Source organism: Falco biarmicus, chromosome 4 (genome assembly GCF_023638135.1).
Source record: "Falco biarmicus isolate bFalBia1 chromosome 4, bFalBia1.pri, whole genome shotgun sequence".
NCBI lineage: Eukaryota > Metazoa > Chordata > Aves > Falconiformes > Falconidae > Falco > Falco biarmicus.
Window position 1 is genome coordinate 5,585,706 of NC_079291.1, and position 20,120 is coordinate 5,605,825.

The 20,120-nt window shown below is 39.0% G+C and overlaps 1 protein-coding gene across 4 annotated transcripts in view; it reads right to left on the reverse strand.

The window, feature by feature from the left end:
- TBC1D5 (TBC1 domain family member 5) overlaps positions 1-20,120 on the reverse strand; it is a 326,157-nt gene that overhangs the window by 98,429 nt on the left and 207,608 nt on the right. The gene's annotated exons all lie outside the window — the stretch shown is intronic.

Below are 20,120 nucleotides of genomic sequence, written 5' to 3' on the forward strand. Positions count from 1 at the left end.
AGGTGAACGCCTGTTTCATTGGAGGCATTTCCATGAATGCAGGTAGGCTCTTCTGCAGGCTGCTCCCTAGCTTTTAGGAAAGTAGAGGTACGGGGAGGGATGTGATCAGATACAGGATAAATGATCCCTACAGGAGGTATGAAAAGGAAGGGCTGGAGGCTATTCATGTCTAAAGCCTATTCTATTTGACCACACTCTTCCATGTTCCAGCATAATGAAGCCACAATGCACCTGTCAGGTAAGAAGCCAGACACATGCCTGGTGTTGCATCTGGTCTAGCACAGCCAAATGCATTTGTCTGTTAAGCCAACAGATCATCCCAGGCAGCACAACACCTAGCTCTGGAGACCACCTGCCAGATGGACCGAAACAGTCCCCTCAGATTGTGGGAACAGATCGCACTGATTCATGATAACCTCAACAATGCCTTAAGGCACATCTTCTCAACTCAATTCTTGCTCATGGTTGTTTGGGATGTAGGTGGTATTTTATGTGAAGGAAATTATGCTATTGAATATTTAGTTGGCTGTGACAGGTAGAATGCGTAATTTGAGGAGGTGGCATCTATCTCTGTCAGTTAAACCATGGTGTGAAAACACTTGACAACAATTATTATAAACTCTCTTAGTGCTTTGGATAGTATTCCACAATCTTAGATAAGTGATCGCACGCCTGCTTTTAAAAGGCCACTGTTCAGGATACCAATCATTTATGGATTTTACTTTCACACAGAACATACATGGTCTCCAAAGGACCTGTTCACAGAAAGTTTAGCAAGCTTTTGATGTCCAAAACAGGCTGACTCAGCAACAACTCTGATTTGGATGAGAGAATTCGAAAACGTGGGCTACCCTTGCAGCATTATCTTTTTTTTTTTTTCCTTTCTTCTTTTTCTTCTGTTAGAAGTTCCAATTCTGAGGTTTATACTCCAAGGTTCAAAGAGATTTATACCCTAAGACCTCACTTATACTTGAGAAAAACAACTTGTACCACAAAAATTATCAATCACATTCAAATTTCCTATTCAACTGTCTGCTGAAAATTACCTTCAGAAAAAGCACATCATCTCAGTCTTCGCCTTGGCTTTGTGAGAATTTGTGGACTCCTGGGAGTTCATTTTGCTTCTGTCCAATCATTAGTAACAAATAGGACGTTTTTAATCCAGCATCAACTTTAGGAAAGCACTTGCTGAGCACAGTAAGAACTATAGCATGGAGAATAAAAGAAATGAAAGCACATCCATCTTTGGAAACCAAATGTAACCCACAGGATGAGGCAAGAGTTTAGGAATAGGAAGAAACAGCCACAGGCGAATTACTGTCCGTATCACCCTCCTCTCTTTATGGAAGATAAGCATAATCACTTTCACCGAGTACTATGTATTAAAATCTTTATCAAAGAAACCCTTAAATTAAAAATCCATCTTTAACATTACTATAAAACAATTATGAATTATCTTTTCAGGAATACCACAACGTATAAAATGATGGTTTTTTCACACATCAAATACAGAGGCTAAGATTCACGCATATAAAGGATATTCTTAGCACTGCCTAAGGTGAGTGAGGGTAATATTTATCAGCTAATCTATCAGCATCAGAACACAACAAAAGGTCACCATTTCTGATTCTGAATGTGTCCTTAAGAAATACAAATTTTACGTACACACATCAAGAAAGAAGCTGCGTACTTGAGGCAAGGATGGTGCATTGTATAAGACGCAGTTCTACTGGCAAGCAGGCTCTTTGAAGGCTGACTGGTCAAATGTAGAGATGTTATTTTAGAGACATTAGCAAGTTTGGAAGTAATAAATTTGGAAAAAAAAAAACAACCCACATGTAAAAGAGACCAGTTTTATGGCACACTGCTTTCTCTCAACCTTATATTTCAAAATCTGTAAAGTACTTCCCTCCTACCCCTAGTCAAAAACCACCTTACCACTTGACTCCTCTGCTAACGATCCTCTACCCCACAGATATCAGATACTTTTCAGATTCACTGGCTGATAACTTACTAATTAAACTCAGAGCAATAACCTTAACTCACTTAGGTTTTCAGTCTGATAGGTCTACTTTGGATTTGAAGAAAAGCTTGTGTGCATGAAAGCCTGTGTACTTTTTCAACCATAATGGTGGATTTAATGAAAGATTTTATTACTACTTAACACACCTTGTCTTGCTACATTATTAGCCAACCACGTCACTATGAACTGTTTCATTACTGATACGAGTAAATGAAGCATATACTTTCGGGTACATATTTCTTGTATTTGGTCAGCAATACTAGCCAAGAGATGAAGATACCTGTAGTAAAGAAGCGTTTTTTCCCTAGTGTCTAAGTAAACTTCCTGAAGTACTGATGGTAAATCTTTTTAACGTCTAACAATAAATTTTATTTTAACAATACCCTTTTATTGTCTCAGTGAGGCACGGGCCTACTGATGCTGAACTTGCACTGAAACTACTGATTTACCATCACTGCCTTAAACTCAGACATCCTGCTACACAAGGGGACAAACCAAACCTCCCAGGTGTTTTGACAACCTTTTTCTGAACCAGTTGAAATTTACAGAAGGTAAAACAGAAGGTAAAACACTTAGGTTTTGAGTTTTTTGAGGTTACGCCACTTGTATAATCTTTTGACTACAAACTCCCTTCAATTTAATGTTGAGTATTAAAACTCAAAGGCATTGAACCAATTGCTGTCAGTTGAGCCATTTTACAGATATGTGCAAAATTATTAATTATATGAAATGCAGATTTACTGAGATAGTAAGTAAACTCTTAATGGCCAGGATATAGGTGACTTGGGTGCTAATAAACTTACGCAACCTGGATGATAAAAAACTGAAGTGAAAGGAAGATGACAACAATATGTTCCATTACTATCAGCAATTTTGTATTTATTGATGATGATACAACTGAGACTGGTGTAGCTGCAAGCATGACATATGTTTCCAGGAACTTAGGCCAGAGGAGGTGTTTTAACCAAGGACATGAACCTCTATCAGCACAACAAACTGGGCACAGTACGGAATCAGCAAGCTAGCAGTGGCTTTAACCAATGTAGACACTAACTTTGTGGAGCTGAATGACTTTTGTGTTGCATTGTTGCAACACCTGAGTTTCTTTACCATGCTGAACTGCTCCAGTATAATTCATTCAAGGCAAAGATGAACGATGCTTCAAAGCAGAAATCTGAAGTTACACAGTTAAAACTCAGGAAATGCATATACCTTACTCCTGTCACATGGTAAAATCATAGTTCTGCATGTACATCTCCTTTAGTTCTGATTTTTATCAAAATATGCATAATTTTAACACTAATTCCTATTAAAATATGCATCATAAAACATAGCAGATGCATGCAATTAACATATTGTATTAACTTCTGCATTTTTTAGTCTTTATTGAATCTTCTGTATTGAATTAACTTAATTTTGCATTTTCTTTGTTTTCCTTTCAAAACCATAAAATTATTTGGCTTTACTAATGTTATTCTAAATAGTTTCAATTGGATCAATTCACTTATTGGGGTGAAGAACTGAGGAGGGGTCAGGACGTACCTTAGCTACTGAAGTCAATTTTCTGCTAGACTGAGTCAAGAGAGCAACACTGCATCTGTTTGTATTGTTCTGTATCGGTAAATGAAAATTTCTTTTTTTTTTTTTTTTTTTTTTTAAACAAAAGCTTGGTATTTGCAAAAGCTGTAAGACTGTGGAGACCATAATCTAAAATCATGAGAGCCACAATTTTTATGACTACAATCTTCTTTTCCTGGTGTTCAGGCAGTGGTTTTGGGGTGGATTGCGCTGCGTGCGTTCTGATGAGACATTTACAATCTCCTTTATGCAAATTACCCCAGCAGCTGTTTAAGAGCTGTGGTTGTCAGACCAGGCAAGGAGAATGTGATTTGGTATGTCACAAATGGGGCAGGGCTTTATTAGGCTCTGCTAGAAAGTTTTAGCAGATGCCTTAGCACAGTTTCAGTGTGATCCTGTAACCCCATTATAATTTTATTGCTTATGGAAAGAAAACCACAAAAATCTCCCAAATACTGTGGGGATTCTCAAAAATGAGCACTTCACACAATGCCTATTTCTGAATTAAGTGTAAATAATAAATGTAATCTAATCATTTAGAGTGGAAAACCTGCAGTTTTCCCCAAAGAAATCATATGCAGCTGAAGGAGCTTTCCTGGGGAAATGCCCAGCAATAACACCTTTAAGACTAAGAGAAAATTTTACAAGTAACTGATGAAGACTGGTTTGCATGTTTAAGAATGACTCATCATTAAGCCAATGCTACCATTTACAGGCGTACACATTAAGATCCTTTGAGAAGACTGCCCATGGAAAGTGCTACACCTGGATTAACACTGGACATCCCGTGGTCAGGAGACTGATGAAAAGATTGACAGAGGATTCTTTAAGGACTGAAAGACAGCCCCGTCTCCTTTAGTTCACTTCCTGAGAGTGTGAGTTAATGTATTTGCTTTTTATTAAGATTCATCTTGTCCTGATGTGTATTGTTCTTCTTACTCTTGTCATCGTACGGCTCCAGAACCTCACTCCTACAAATAGCAAGAATTACAGCCCCCTACAACATTTGGATATTCCATATATAAATTTGAGCCCGTTTTGCATAATTTTCCTTTCGACAACAATTGTCCAGCTTCAGCTCACTCACTTTCTTACTCAATATTTATTCCCTGACACATTTCTAGAGACCAATTGTATCCTCTCACCTTCTGTTTGACTTGTTTATGTCCGTTAAAATCTCTTAAGCTCCTCTTGAAAAGTGATGATGATCAGAAGAATGGGCAAGCTAGAGGCTAGCAGCTATACGTTAGCCATTTGGATTAATCTCTTCTGAATGCAGTTAAACAGAAATGTGTATGGCATTTCAGATGAGGTCTTACTGCTACCTGTACAATGGCATCAACACTTTCCCATCTCTTCTAGAAAAACAGGTAGCTTGATAGTATTTGTCTTTTACACAGCTCATCAATTTGGTGGCTCCTAGATGTTGTGACTCACTTTCAACCTGTTACTGAACTTTTTTGGGAAGTAAAAAACACAGTCCCCTTTTCTTCCCCTCTATCAACCTGTATTTTACCAGTTGTGCCTCATCTGGCTGGGTGGACTGACATCGCTAATGTTTCCACCTCATGACAACATGTAACATAAAACCGTATTTAGAGGGAAAACTATGAGGTTTTAAGCCTCTGTAAGAATTTTGCAGAATACTCCAGACTTAGTTTTTTTAAAAAATGTCAATAAGCTGTAATTCCTAAGTCCTCAGAAGAATAATGTGTCTAGTCCTTACTGAAGTCTATTCAAAGACTGAGAGTTGGTAGCATTTGAGTTTTACACAAACACCAAAATGAAATACTTCTAGAATTTAAATATATGTACATCATTCAGTTGAGTCTGCAGTTCTCTGCTGTTCATCTAACGCCAGTTTCAGCTCTCCTTTCAAGTTTGGGTAAAGAACAATTTGGGCTACGAACAAAAGAGCCCAAAGGAGATGACCTGGACTGAAGGATCAGTGAAAACAGCTGTTTGTAACAGAAGTTGAATTTTGACCTCACTTACATTATTTACTACAGTAAATATTATAACATATATGAAAAATCTTTTCAGGTGCCATTTGCAAATGTTACAACAGTGAAGTAGATACTGAGGGAACTAGGCAAAGGATAAAATTCTGTAGCAAAACAATTTTAAGGGAAAGCTCGGTACAGTAAGTATATTCTCCTTAATATAGTTGTGTTTCTTAGGAGGAGATACACTCTTCCAAGATTGAAGGTCCATGCTCTGAAAACACTACCCCAAAAAACAACTGAAAAGTAAAGAAAAAAGGAACTTGAATCCACTTTCCGTGTGTGCAAACACATAATGCAGTCCTCCTAAAGCCTGGTTGCCAAGCAAACGCTTTAGATCACAGACTGATGGATGATTAGGCCGTTGACCACTCAGAAGAATCACTAACACAAGCTCTAGAATTGAAATATTTTTTTCAGAATACGGGCTTTTCTATGAGGAAACTACAAGTAACTGCACCAAAGGATTTCAAGATAGTATGATTTAAACCAGTAAAATGCAACAAGTTAGGGTTTCACCTTTTCATCTGAGAGTATCATGAGAATAAACTTCTCACATTAGCTGAAAACTGGGTAGGGATATAGAAGATCTACTAAATCTCCTCTATGAACTACAACTTAAACATTTTCTTTTCCCCAAGGACACCTTTCTCCCACTCTTGCACAATAACCTCTCCAGTTATTTCATCTGATCCCCCAAGAATGCTGATTTCCCACTTAGAGCAAATTCTTGAATGGTTTGTCTCAGTTTTATATAGAGGGCTGTCTGTTACCAATTTAGTGTCTGCATTGAAAGTGTCCACAATTTTATGGGAATACTTTACTTTAATCATGACTTTTTTTTTCATTCAGCATTTGCCTGAACCTGGCTTGTTGTCTTTGTGAAAGTGTTCAAGTATAAAGAACTACCATCTTGAAATGACCACTGTAATGAAATGCGGTATCTAGCTTTGAAACCCACTGTATGGGTTTCCCAAACCAGTTTTCTGGATGCCCAAACATTGTTGCTTTCCCCTGCTTGCAACACCTCTCCACCTGGAAGCAATGGAACCTGTTGGGGACTTACCTAAGAATGTATTTCAACCTGCCCCCAAAAATATCTCAGGCTTTCTTCAGACCTAGTTCAATGAAAGTAGCCCCCTCTCCATTCACACCAAGAACCCCGTCCTCACTTTCTCCTCACGTACCCACCTACCAGCAGCTAACACATCCCTCTACCATCGCCTCTTTAGTAAGAGTTGTCTTTTCTGTGGCTTCTGCCATTTGGAATAGTCTTTTCTTTTCCTCTCTGAGGTCTAGTAACCCAGCTCTGTCCACATACCACATCTCTGTCCTGTCCTCCTCTTTGTCTTTTTTTAAAAATACCAAGTTACCGGTGGCTTTAAAACCAGCCTGGGAAGACAGCCAGGAAGACATCACAAAACTGAACCAGAGACAATTTCAAACTTTTGTTAAAAAGGTGAGGAAGAACTCAGGTGGTCTGAAATACTTTCACTAGTTTACATTATAAAAAGTCTCCTAGAAAGAGAAATGAAAGTAGAATAGCCCTGCTCTGCACAATAAAATGCTCTGCAGACAGCCTTAGGTCCCTCAGACCACGCGTCCCACTGCTTGCCTTGCCCACCCCTGGTGAGGTCTGGGAGACGTGGGGCACTATGAGCTCTGAGGGCTACCACAGAGTGGTCACAAGTGTCCGGGTGAGCAGCTTCTGTCAGGACCATCTCTGCCAACACCAACCGTGGCACCTGAGCAGCCAGCACCACCTCCGCCAACACCAACCGTGGCACCTGAGCAGCCAGCACCACCTCCGCCAACACCAACCGTGGCACCTGAGCAGCCAGCACCACCTCCGCCAACACCAACCGTGGCACCTGAGCAGCCAGCACCACCTCCGCCAACACCAACCGTGGCACCTGAGCAGCCAGCACCACCTCCGCCAACACCAACCGTGGCACCTGAGCAGCCAGCACCACCTCCGCCAACACCAACCGTGGCACCTGAGCAGCCAGCACCACCTCCGCCAACACCAACCGTGGCACCTGAGCAGCAGTGGCCACTGTAATGGTTTCTGCGTCAAGGCGGTTGTACCACTGACGAGGCCAGACGGGTCAGGGAGGGAACAGCAGCAAGGATGCGTTCCCAAGTGGAAACGCACACGCTGTCCTTGCTGACGCTGGTGGTGGTTTTGGCTGCAGAGTGCCGATCCCTGGCGCGTCTCAGGGTCCTCTCTGAGATCCGTTGCGGCTTTACAAGTTAGACATGTCAAGAGAAGTCATTTTAACTCACATGCCTTTAGGAGTAATTATACATTTAAATGATTAAACAAATCAGGAAGAAAACATATCTACTGCAGAACGAAAGCAGTTAACATTGAAATCCTTTTTTATATTAGTATCACAAGTCGTTTGTAAATAACATGCTCATTTTAGATATGTAAGGAGTTCTGCCATGCCCTGCAAAATAAATTATATTTTATTGGTGCCCGGGTGTTTCATAACTTCTATTTATTTGCTGCAAGAGTGGAGAATTAAGATAGAGTAGTTTATTTCACCAAAAGACTGACAAATGGCTCATTAGACACTTATGGAGCTGAAGCTAATTGTACGATTTTTTGTTGTATTAATTGTCACTGCCTGCTTAACTGGGTAACACTGGTCATCAATACAGAGCTTTTCCCTTTCAATCTCCAAAAGAGAGGTGTAAAAAAACCCAAGGAATTTTAAGATAAACAGAACAGTATTTATTTCCTAATATAAACAAAAATACTATTTGGATTGGAGGAGCATGAGGGAGGAGTAAGAGAGGATTAATGTGCTGGCTGTTCCCCACTGGGGCCACCAATAACAATCAATCCCAAACAGCAGTCACCTCACATCATCTAACAGCTTGAATTGCAGATATTCAAAGATTCTCACTCGGTTTTTTTTTTTTTGTTCAGATTAAATATCATTTACATTGCATCCTTTTTTTTTTTTTATTTCGTCGGAGACATAAGGTCAGAATTGATTGAATATGTACTACCTGCATATAATGATTTCCAGTTTTTTACAATCATGTGCTAATGCTGCACAGTAATGGCCTATGGATGAAGAGACAGATGTACTACCAGTCATTCGCTACACATTTGCATTAACAAATCATCATTTAATTGAAGCCCATCCAACAAGTTTATGCTACTTAAATAAAGTTCCTTTCCATAAAAGATGCCACAATGACACATGGTTGTTAACTGCAAGGTAAATAAAAAGTAGTATTTATTTTCTTGTCACTGGTTTAGGTAAGTATTAAAATGTACACTTATTAATTTGTATTTTGCTCAGAAATAAACCGCCTGACATCTAACATAGCGATCCAAGCTACTACTACGATGAGATGAGATAATTCACTTTTAGAAATAATTGTTTTGTAACACCACAATTTCATGCTTTACAGATTTTTATTTTCCCCCAAAATATATAATAGTACGTAGCTTATATAAAGGCTATACATGAGTTGTGTGTTAATACTTTTAGGCAAGCTCTAATAATACAAACCTCAAACCCTGCTGTTATCAACATGGGCTACAATTTTTTTTATGTCTCATTGTTGACTACAAACATTGGCACCACACTTAGAAATCTAGTTGCCTCCCTCTACAATTCAGATATTACTGCTTTCTTTTTAATACTGTCTAGGGAACAATTCAGGTAGGTTGTGATGCCCCTACATGTTTCAGATATAGAAAACCACTATCTATTCATTTCTTCTTTCAGAACGTGTTGCAAAATATTAAAATCTGAGAAGAAAGCATGTCATAAAATGAAGAACCTATAAAACCAATTTTCTCTTCTTCTAGAGATGGTTTAACAGTACTTTCAGCATATTCATTTCATGGTACATTTTTGCAACTGCAAAGCAGAAGAAAGATATTTCGGTACTGTCTGCTAAACTGACAAACAATACTTCGAAGCTAACACGCAGGGACAAGGAGATATATTTTTAATTGTGTTTTGGCTTAAATCTACATTTTCCAGAAACCAGAATCTTTTAGGATGAAAGCACTATATAAATGAAAGATGGTATTAGTAATAATAGTTGACATCCTTTACTATGCTGGTATCGGCTTACATCTAAACACGTCATTGCAATCTTTTATTTACCTAAATACAAAAATAATCAGCTATTTCCCTTTTCCTGATGATATACTGAAAATAAAATATTTTTTTTTTAAAAGAGGTATCTTAGAAAAACTGGAAGATTCATTTTCAGAGTGGGAGAAGGCAGCGTTTTTCTAACCAGAGAAAACATACTTCAAAGATGAACAGGTATCTTTTCCTTCCCTTCAGGACTGTGTGTGGGATGTGAGGAAACAGGGGAGCTTCCAGGTTGACCTTTTGCTGTTATTATTGATGACCGAAAACATCAAAACAATTTAACCATTCCAAGATGGAAACTACAATGTGAAATTCAGAAATCTATCTTAAAGCACACTGCAGCATTCAAGAGATAAAACCTAAGATTTATTTCCTCAGACAAGAAGCAGTGTATAAAAGCTACAAAATGCAAAATGAAAACCCATACAAAATAAACATACAAAACCCCCCAACAACCTACTGTGATTTGCCTGCATGTTCTCCAAGCTTTTTTATATGCTAACTCAGAACAGTAATTACAGATCTTGCAAGTTGACTTCTGTTTTCCAGAACTATGAGTTGTACGTAAAACATGCCTTTTCATTGAAACAATTACCATTAATCAAAACAGTGAAAGCTAATACCACTCAAGTCCAACCTACTGCTGTGCCCAGCAATATATCAAACTGTCTGTTGTCAAACACACTAAACAAACTTCGACAGACTGTTTTCACTACAAATAAGAGAAAACATGCTTGCTAAGTATTTTTTTAGTCAAATCGCAACCTCAGTAATCCATTCTGTCACTGGATTTTAATTTGAAGTAGTCAATCACAACTTCAGACAGATCCGTATTTGACTACACAGAGGTAACTCACTGGGACTAACAAATGAGTACCTGAGTACCTACAAATGACTACTATAGCCCCAAATTTGTCTAAGGATTTATATCTATGTATTCAGATTTCTTCTTTTACACCATCACCTTCTTTCAACTACCAGGTTTTGAATTTAAAAGAAAGAAGAAAAATTAAAACTATGTACTACTTTTCACTGTTACTGTCTAGGAACACCTACACCTTTTTCAAGTTTAATAATACTGTATTTTCTTCCATGTTCATAATAATTTTAAACGATTACTAGTATTTTTTGAAATCTTTGTTACAAAGAAGCTGGTACCGCAGAATTTGTTCGTACATTAACAAACACCTATCTCCAGCAAGTCAAATTCACAGATCTCATCCATGATGACATATTATAAATAGTCAATAAAAATACATATACTTATACTTCTCAGGGCACCTCCCCTGCCCTACATAAGAGTCATAACTATTTCCTTAATAAAGAAATATGGGTTTTGGTACCTGACTTTACCATTGGCAATCAATGCAGAAACTGAAGTTTTATATAAAAGAAGAGATACAGAAGGACAGGAATATTGGAGTTTAACAAACAGATCAGGCCTTTATTACCAGCAAGCTCCATTATGGATTTGTGAGCTTTGTAAGCCAAGCTCCCCCAAGTGTAATTAAATTTTTATTTATAATGTGTTTGTGACTGTTAACTTCGTGTTGCCTCTGCTTGTTGTTCCCACCCCCCCCCTCCCCAAACCCAATGCGAAATAGTATTCCACATTTACTGCTGCAGAAAGCGGCACTTTATTCAGTTGCTGAATTCATCTCTAGCCTTATAAGAGATGAGAAGTACAAATAAACATATTGTGTATTATTTATACACAAACACCCGTGTCTTTAAGCATAGATAAATACATATGCACTCCTGCATACAGACGCTCTAAGCCAAAACTGAGGACAAAAGAAGTACATGTCAGTTAAAACTGAACACATATGAGCAAACATCACTTTTTCTACCAAGAGCACTATTTATCACATATTTATAGGAGACTCAGGAAAGCTTCAGTAAGACAGGGTGATGCAGCACTGCAGAGTACATTTTATGCTGCAAGCCATGTCTGAGATTAGTGTAAATGTACCAGGAAAAGGTTCTAAACTCCAACAAAGCCAGCATATACGCTTTATTTTTTTTTGCTCATTTATGAAGAGGACTTCATGAAAAAGCCCTCTGATTCCAAGAACATATTTTTTATTTTTTGTAATAACTCTGTTCCCTCTTTCATTCAGGTATTACCCTCCGGTACCAATACTTATACATACATATATATATATATATATATAAAAAGCTTAATATAAGTAACCACAGGAGGATCTCTTCTCCCCTTGAAAAACTGCAAATAAAGATGTCAGCTATTGAGTATATTTGTGGCATCTCCAGCAGCTGCTGTTAAATACCAGCTGGTCTAGCTGATTAAAATTACCTCCGAGTTGGTATTATAAAGATGCCTGGGCAGCGTTGCTGTATTAATGGATTATTGAGTGAGCGATGAAAACCTTGGCCAGCTGATGCGTTTTATTACAGATAGGCTTTATGATGTGTAATCACTGTAATTTTTATAACTAGAGGAAACAGGAAAAAAAAGAACCTTCTTTCCCCCCTTACTCATACCGAAATCAGTTAAACCAGATTATTTTTTTTTTTTGCCAGTCTGTTACTTAGGAGTTAGCTAAACAATTTGGGTTTTAACAGTTTCTGCATATGTAAGACTTTATCCACACCTACACATGCACAAAGAATGAGAAACTCTATGTTTAAGGCTACACTGTCTTTACCTATTTTACATACGTTTAGGTTTACACATTGGGTATGTATTTCATCTTTTGACTACCAGGCGAGCACTGCAACTGGCCATATGAGATAAACCCTTATGCACTATTTAATGCCTGAACTACACCGCAAACGCACCTTATATTCTCCAGGTTCAGCAATTCAAGCTCTGAGATCTCACGTCTGGTCTCTCCATCTCCTGTCTCCCACATCCTCCTCTCCTTCCTGCCCCACACCTTCACACAGTATGTCCTTTAACAACCTCTCAAACTGTTTTCCCCCTTACTAACCACATATTTATCACTTCGTCTTGTTATCTGATGGTATTTTGGTTTGCTCCCAAACTTACTGTGTTAATGATGAAAATCATGTCAATGTTAGCAGTTTTTGAGATCTAAGAAAAAATAAATTACTGGGCACTTGGAAGATTCAGATATTTCGGTTAAACATTTTATTACAGATGACTTCTCTTGTGAGGTGATTCAGCAGGCAAGCCAAAGTTACCAGTGCCCGAATGCCATTTACTGGAAGCAACTCAAGAAAAAATACTCTAATTTTTCAGAAATGCACACACACGCCAAACGCCACCTAATGATATATGAGATTTTTAGGTGGAATAGGAACTGCTGAAATGTAAAAAGAGAGAAAAATAAACAAAAGGTCTTTATCAGTAACCTTAACTTTAACCTCTTTAAGCTCTCTTATGGAAACAGCATTAATCACCTTTTTCCAGAATAGATAATTAATATCAACTCCTCCACAGAACTTAGAAAATCATCTCTGTAATGCTCAAAAACTGAGACAAGTTACAGAATTTTATAGGACTGTATGAAATATGGCTGGTTATTATTCCAGCCCATAAAGTATTGAGTTGAAGTTTTGGGAGATGCTGCTACATCATACGCATTTACCCGCAACCTCTATGGAAAATTTTTTACTGGGGTTGGTGGACTTTATGTGAAGTACTGCAGACAGATCATTTAAACCATCTGATAGAAAAAAAAAGCTGCTCTAAGCTGGGCATTTAATAGATCAAATGATAATTTAAAGATGCTTCAAAAAATAGTTCAAAGGTAATTTAATCAACAAGTTGTGAAAGGCAAAGATTTTACAATGGATGTACTGTTTTGATTTAAAAGTGAGTCTTAGAAACAAGTTTTGGTCCATCCAAGGATAAAATTACTGAGGCACTTTCCCCCTTTCTTCATACCAGGAGAACGTAAGCTGTCCTATGGTACAAATGCGTGTTTCCAAATCCAACACCTCATAATCTGAATATGCGACACACATCTCTGCTGAATCCCCTGGCTGTTCTGAAACACGTCTGCACTGCCACCGCTAGCTGTAGAAACGCTGCTGGCTGACTGCACAAGGCAGGAATGCTGCGCACAGAGACGGGCCTTCCCACCCTTCCTAACTTCACCATTTTCTTTCTGCAGAATCTCTTGAGGAAAACGGGCAAACCGAACCCATCAGGGCCGGGCAGGGCAGGGAGGCACGGGCAAGGCGAAGCCACCGGCGGCTGGCAGTTCGCAGCCATAGCGTGCCAGGCTGAAACGCCTCAGCTGCGCCCTGCCAAGTGCAGACGGCAGAAGCCACAGTCGGCTGCTCACAGGAGCACTGCCATCCGGCACCTGTTATGTCTCCATTTTACGTCTGGAGCCCAAGTGAATCTTGCCGTCAAAAAGCGCTTTCAGGAGGGAGGTGTATTTTTGTATTTTTTCCAGTAATAATAATAAAACAATTAAAATATGGTGAATCTGGTTTGGTAACCCCCCACCCCCCCCACCCCCTGCTCTGTTCCTATTTTCTCAAGCCAGGTTGACTTCTGTCCCTCTGCCTGAAGTCAACCAAGGGGCCGCGTTTTGCCCCGCGTTCCCCCTGCCGGCGCCACAGGCTCCCGGCCCCAAGCGCCTCCCGCGTTTCCCTGGGTACAGGCGCCGTTCTAGGGCCGCGCTCCCCTCAGGCCCGGCCGGCCGCCGCCGCTGCCCCTCGGCCCGGCTCCCGCCAACGCGCCGGCCCCGCCGTTTCCGGGGAAACCGCTGGCACGCCACGCGGGGGGCGGGGCCGCACGCGGGGGGGGGGGGGGCGGGGCCAGCCCGGGTTTCAGGCCGCGGCTCGAGAGCCACCGGGACCGCGGTTCAAACCCCCGACACGGAGGCGGGAACGGGCGGCGCCCTCCCCGCGCTCCCCGGGGACCGTTTCTTTCCTGACTTCCCCCCCCATCAGAGCAGCCCACACGCCGCTGGCGATCCCCGCACCGCCGGCGGGCTTCGTGCCCGTCGTCGCGCTGGGGCACGTGCGATGCGGGGTCTCTCCTGGATCGGGCTACGAAGGCCGCAGGGCTACGGCTGGAAAAACATCCTGCTGCAGCTGAAGGCCCGGCTGTAGCCCAGACACAGGGCAAACACGCAGTACGCTCCCAAGTTTCCCCCGAAAGGCCTACTTGAAGCAAGATTTAAATCGATGCCACCCCTGGGATTCACACAAAGGTGGCCAGCTCAAAGTACTGCAGAAGTTAGATCGTTTTACCCAGGAACGAAAAATTAAAGGAAGGCAATTCTCTACATGCTAAAATTTGTACAATCTGCTAAACAAATATCTTTGCGTTTGGAGTAAATACATATACATTGATACGCTCTGAATTAATGGTCAATTTAACATGCATGCTAAATTTTACGCAAAACAAGATTCTTAATTCACTTGGGTTAATAAACATAAAATTCTGATAATTACAGATACAATAATGTCATATGAGCACTTTAAACATATGCTGTGGGAATTAAATCCTGGCTACTCCTGCCCACCGAGGACCAGTTTTTAATCTTCGATGCATGATATGTAGTAATGGATTTTACGAGTTGACTTTTTTAAATTTGATGATCAGGTTAATGAAATTTATAATGATATTTTTCACACCAAGTTCAAAATAGTAGTTAACTCCTTGGCAGAGGAATTCAGATTGGACATGTAATGGATGTACCAGCAACTGCTGGTGTGAAAGGATTAATCATCATTTTAGACTTTTATTAAATTAGATAAAATGGGATAGGCATGAATCAGAATATATAACAATTAATCACTGGACTTTATTGAGTCTTTTAAAAATCTTATTTGCTCCTGAGCTGACAACTAATCTAGGCCATACTGTAACAGTTTGACAAACTCTCCAGATAATGACTGTGACTAGAACATTAATAATATCGTCATTTAACCACAAAGTATTTATTCTCTACACGAATTATTTTTTTTTTTTTTAATTTGTGGCTGCTAAAAGAAATACCCCCGTCTTGGTCACCCTAAAACCTCGTAATTCAGCTAATTCTTTTGCTTTTATCCATTTGCTTGCTTTTTGAAATTTAGGTAATGGATACACCAGTGTGCGCAGTTGACCAAAGTTTCTGGTGTATCCAACTAGCATTTAATGTAAATTGTTACAGCTATACACACTGGGATTGCTAGAAAATAAAAATTACTAAACTTTTGAAGTTTATTTATTGATCACTGAGATCCACCCCAGTTAAATTACCATAAACCTCAACATCACAACAACTACTAATCCAGCTAATAGGAATTAAGGGAGATGGAAGATATATAATAAGCATCTGGGGGATATGGAATTTATCCCATGAGTGTAGTAAAAAACTCATAATTTAGGAGTGCCAAAACCCAAGTGCATCATGAAGGTCTTTCCTCACAAGTGACATTAATTGCATATCCCACAGATGCTTATTACATATTCTATTTATACCTCCAAGAAGAAAAATATTCGTTTAAAGTTTAAAGGTTTAGTACTGCTTAAACACAATGTAACACAGCTGTCTCATGATGTCACAGGGAATATCAAAGGCTGCAGCACAGAGTCATAATGTAAGAAATAGTTTAGACGGAAGATAAATCAGGGGATGCATTTCGGTGAGAGGGTCCCAGAGCTCAGATATATAGTAAAGCAGGATGTATAACTAAGTGCTTTGATTGGGTATGTGATTACACCATTAAAAAGGCTTTTCTGATTACAGTTACTGAAATAAGAAAAAAGATAAAAGGAATTAAATCTATTTCAATTCTTATAAACAATTTTTCAATATAAGTAACATGTTGAACCATTTATACTAATATATGAATCACTAAGGTCAAAGATGCCATTTTCTTTCCTACCATTCAATCTATACAAATATAAATGTGTCATCATTAACGTTTCCAGATATTAAGCACACTGGCATATTGCAAAATTTCCTTCTGTGGGAATTATTTCTTTTCTTCTACTGCTTGATGATTCTTTAGTGATTTCTCTCATAGATAAATAAGACGATGAGGAGAATTATTTGATTCAAGATGTTCCACATACTTCTATAAGTGCATTATTAAAAAGAACTCAAACCCTGATATTGCTGATTTTGCATGTCATTCCCATGTGTACTTGTTAGAAGTGGAATAAACCACAAGGCCCAAGCCTAAACTCCCAACAGCTCACACAACATTTATTGATTTAAGTTGTAAACAGCTAAGGACTGTGTTTAGAATTTACCTGGAATTTTGATTTAAGCACTGTAACAATATTTAACAACATACTACACAGGTCTACTGCTGCATTGCACATGTGGGTAAGTGTATAGATTTACCCAAAGGATCAAAATATTTTTTACAAACTTCTCCACCTCTGCTAATAAAAACCTGGTAGCATTATTGGTAGGAGTAAGAGCAATCAGAAGCAGGGGGAGTTTCATTATATTATATTTGATTACATTATATTATATTACGAACTTAAAGGACAGAAAATACAATATTTCTTTTCTCTCTCTCCTTTCTCAATACCAGGAGCAAAATAAAATATCTTGCTTCTGTGGCATTCAAAGATCACTGTATTGGACACTTATTCAGACTTCAAGGACAAAAAAAAATATAGAAAGGCAATCAGAGGAAGGCTGCTAACGTAGCCCTAATTTCAAATCAGGTGATAAGAAGTAAAGGAAAGCAGATCATTAAAAAATACAGATGACAACGTAAAGGTCTATGAAAAGAGATGCTTTCTCATGGACTTCCCAAGCTTATGGTCTATTGGTTGATGCTGTTTTACTTTTCTGAAATTTGGGAATAATTATTGTCCTGTTGTCAATACATTCCATACTGAATAAGAAGGTCTAGGTGCATCCACTACCTTCTTTACTTATAAACACTGCTATCTGGAAATTCAATGAAGTCATCAATGGCAGTCGATATCAAGCTACAAACGGTACGTTAAGAGTGTTTTCAGATGAAGAAAATAGGAGAGCAGTACCCTTGGCTTTCTGTGAAAACTCAAGTGAGACTCATTCATCGATTTCAAAACACGTATTTGAAACCAGCTCCTACTCTTGTCTGCTTTTGTTCTTTTTCACTAGGCAATTCTGTTTTGCAGTGCTGTGCACAGATTTTCTCTTCTTGCCAAAACGTGTGGGGCCTTCACGTTAAGTTATATAACTTAACCCTTTAGGCTCTTGTGCTATTACATTCAGTATGAGGGGTGATGAAATATTTTCACTATTTTTACAGTATTAGTTTGGTAAAATATTTCTGTTTTTAGAAGTGTTTCTCAAGCATCATGTTTCTTTCTTTAACTGGACTAAAATACTGTGAATTCATACAATATGCAGAAGTTACACAAAATTGTGCACACTAATTAACAGCACTACTCTTGAGCAACCTATCCCTGTGACCTGCGTTAATGGATTTTATTCTGCGGATATGGCTGGCTTGCTTTAATATTTCATAGGATACTTTTAAAAATTCTTGCTCAAAGCCACATCAGAAACAGGAAAGATACTTGAGGCATGCACCTATTTGGAACAAGATCTTTTTTTAATTGCTGAAGCTTCTACAACTCAAGCAATATGTTGTAAAGAAGTTCACAAGGTCATGGAGAACTACTATCCAGCTATTTTAAAAGTTAGGACAATCAGTTGCATTCTTTTCAGGGCAGGACCTTTTCCTGTTGCACACACTTCTAATGCCTGCCTGTATTTACCCAACTCAAGAACTGTCAATAAAAAAACTGTTCAGAGAAGACTCAGAACATATAGTCTTAATTACATCGGTTGTATAGGTTGCAGAATTCCATACCTTTCCCTCACCCCCACAAATCCTTCCCCTCAGTCTGTAACATTTGGTTGGACTGAAGGGGGAGAGATGACTGTGCACAGAGGTAAAAATGGCTACCCAAGAACTGTGCTGGGTACCTGAAGTGGAAACGAGAAGTCGACTGTTCACTTTCTCTGGCCGTTGCTTGCTGAGGTCTCTCTAGAACAGAGGCTCCCCTTTGTGCGGTTCCGTTTTATGTGCATTGAGATGATGCAGAAAACCCAGAAGATGCTCAGGGTGACCTGCTGTCTGTATTAGTCTTCAGACTATGTTTGGGTATTGGCTTTTATCTTAAGGACTGATGACAGGATGATCTTTTCCTGCTGGATGGTGCACATGTTTCTCTTCATTACTTTATTATGATTTGTAAAGGTATTGTCTTCACAGGAGAATAGATGTGCCAGTAACATATGTCTGCATACCCACACTAACTTAATTCAGATAGACCAGGTAAGAATAAGTAGTGAGGATGAAGCACTGGTTAATGAATACATGAATTATCCACAGGCCTGGATTCTATAGGAAATGTTTTGGTTGCTTTATTTTGCCTCCTACTATTTACGTTAACACAGGCATCTTAGCAGTTTCACTTTTTCGGCATATGCTGAGGTAATTGCCTTCTGCACCAGTTCCGTGACCTGCTTACTGACTTTTCTGTACTGATCTCCATGACTTTTCTGGACTAAGCTCTGTATCACTGAAAGAAACAAAATGATGCACTAAATTAAATAGTACTGGTTAACCTGAACAGCTGATGTGATTTAAGTATAAAGAAGGAGAAGCAAATACTTGATATACGGCACCTTAAATTCTGTACTAGAGTAGAACTCCATCGTTGTTCAGCTTTTAGAGTCAATAGCTGTTGACTACAAAAGTAAAAGGGGAAAAAAAAAAAGACAGACAGCCTTCCAAACACCTGTATATATTCCTACTAAATTCATCACAGGTTTCCGAAGATATTTATTCTATTCAAATCCACTGGTCTCTAAGCCCGCTTATGTTTAATGCCGCCAGATGTGGTGGTGTTTTTTTTTTTTTTTTAAGAGTATGTGACAAAAGTCAAAATGGAAGCTTTCTTGCTTGTTTCTTTCCCAAAGATAATTCCTTGTACTTCATATGGGAAGCACATCACCTGCATCAAGAAGCAACATAATGATAAATCTGCATTCCATCCTCACAGCCATCCAGTACTACTCATTATCATCTCAGCACATAATTATGCGGCAGGAGAGTAAAACTCTGATGAACACTTTTGACACCTCAACCAATCCTTCATTCTGTTTATAGAGTGGGCTTTTACATTATGTATATGTTAAAATCTTAAGTCTAAGGTAAGACTAAAATACTACTTGTGACATTTAGGAAGAAGATAAAATCCAAAGTTCATCATACTATAGTTTTCAACCTAGCACACAAGATAAGCGGCACAACATGAGATACATATTTTTGCAGTCAACAAACCAGAAAGCTTTTTGGAGAAGCTCAGCAATGAGCAAGAGATATCTATCATTTAAGAACACAAAAGGATGAGTAGTCTCACTTCAAAACACAAGAAAAGCAGCTTCTAAAGCTAAGTAGGATTTGCTTGCTGCCTGACAGTAAGAT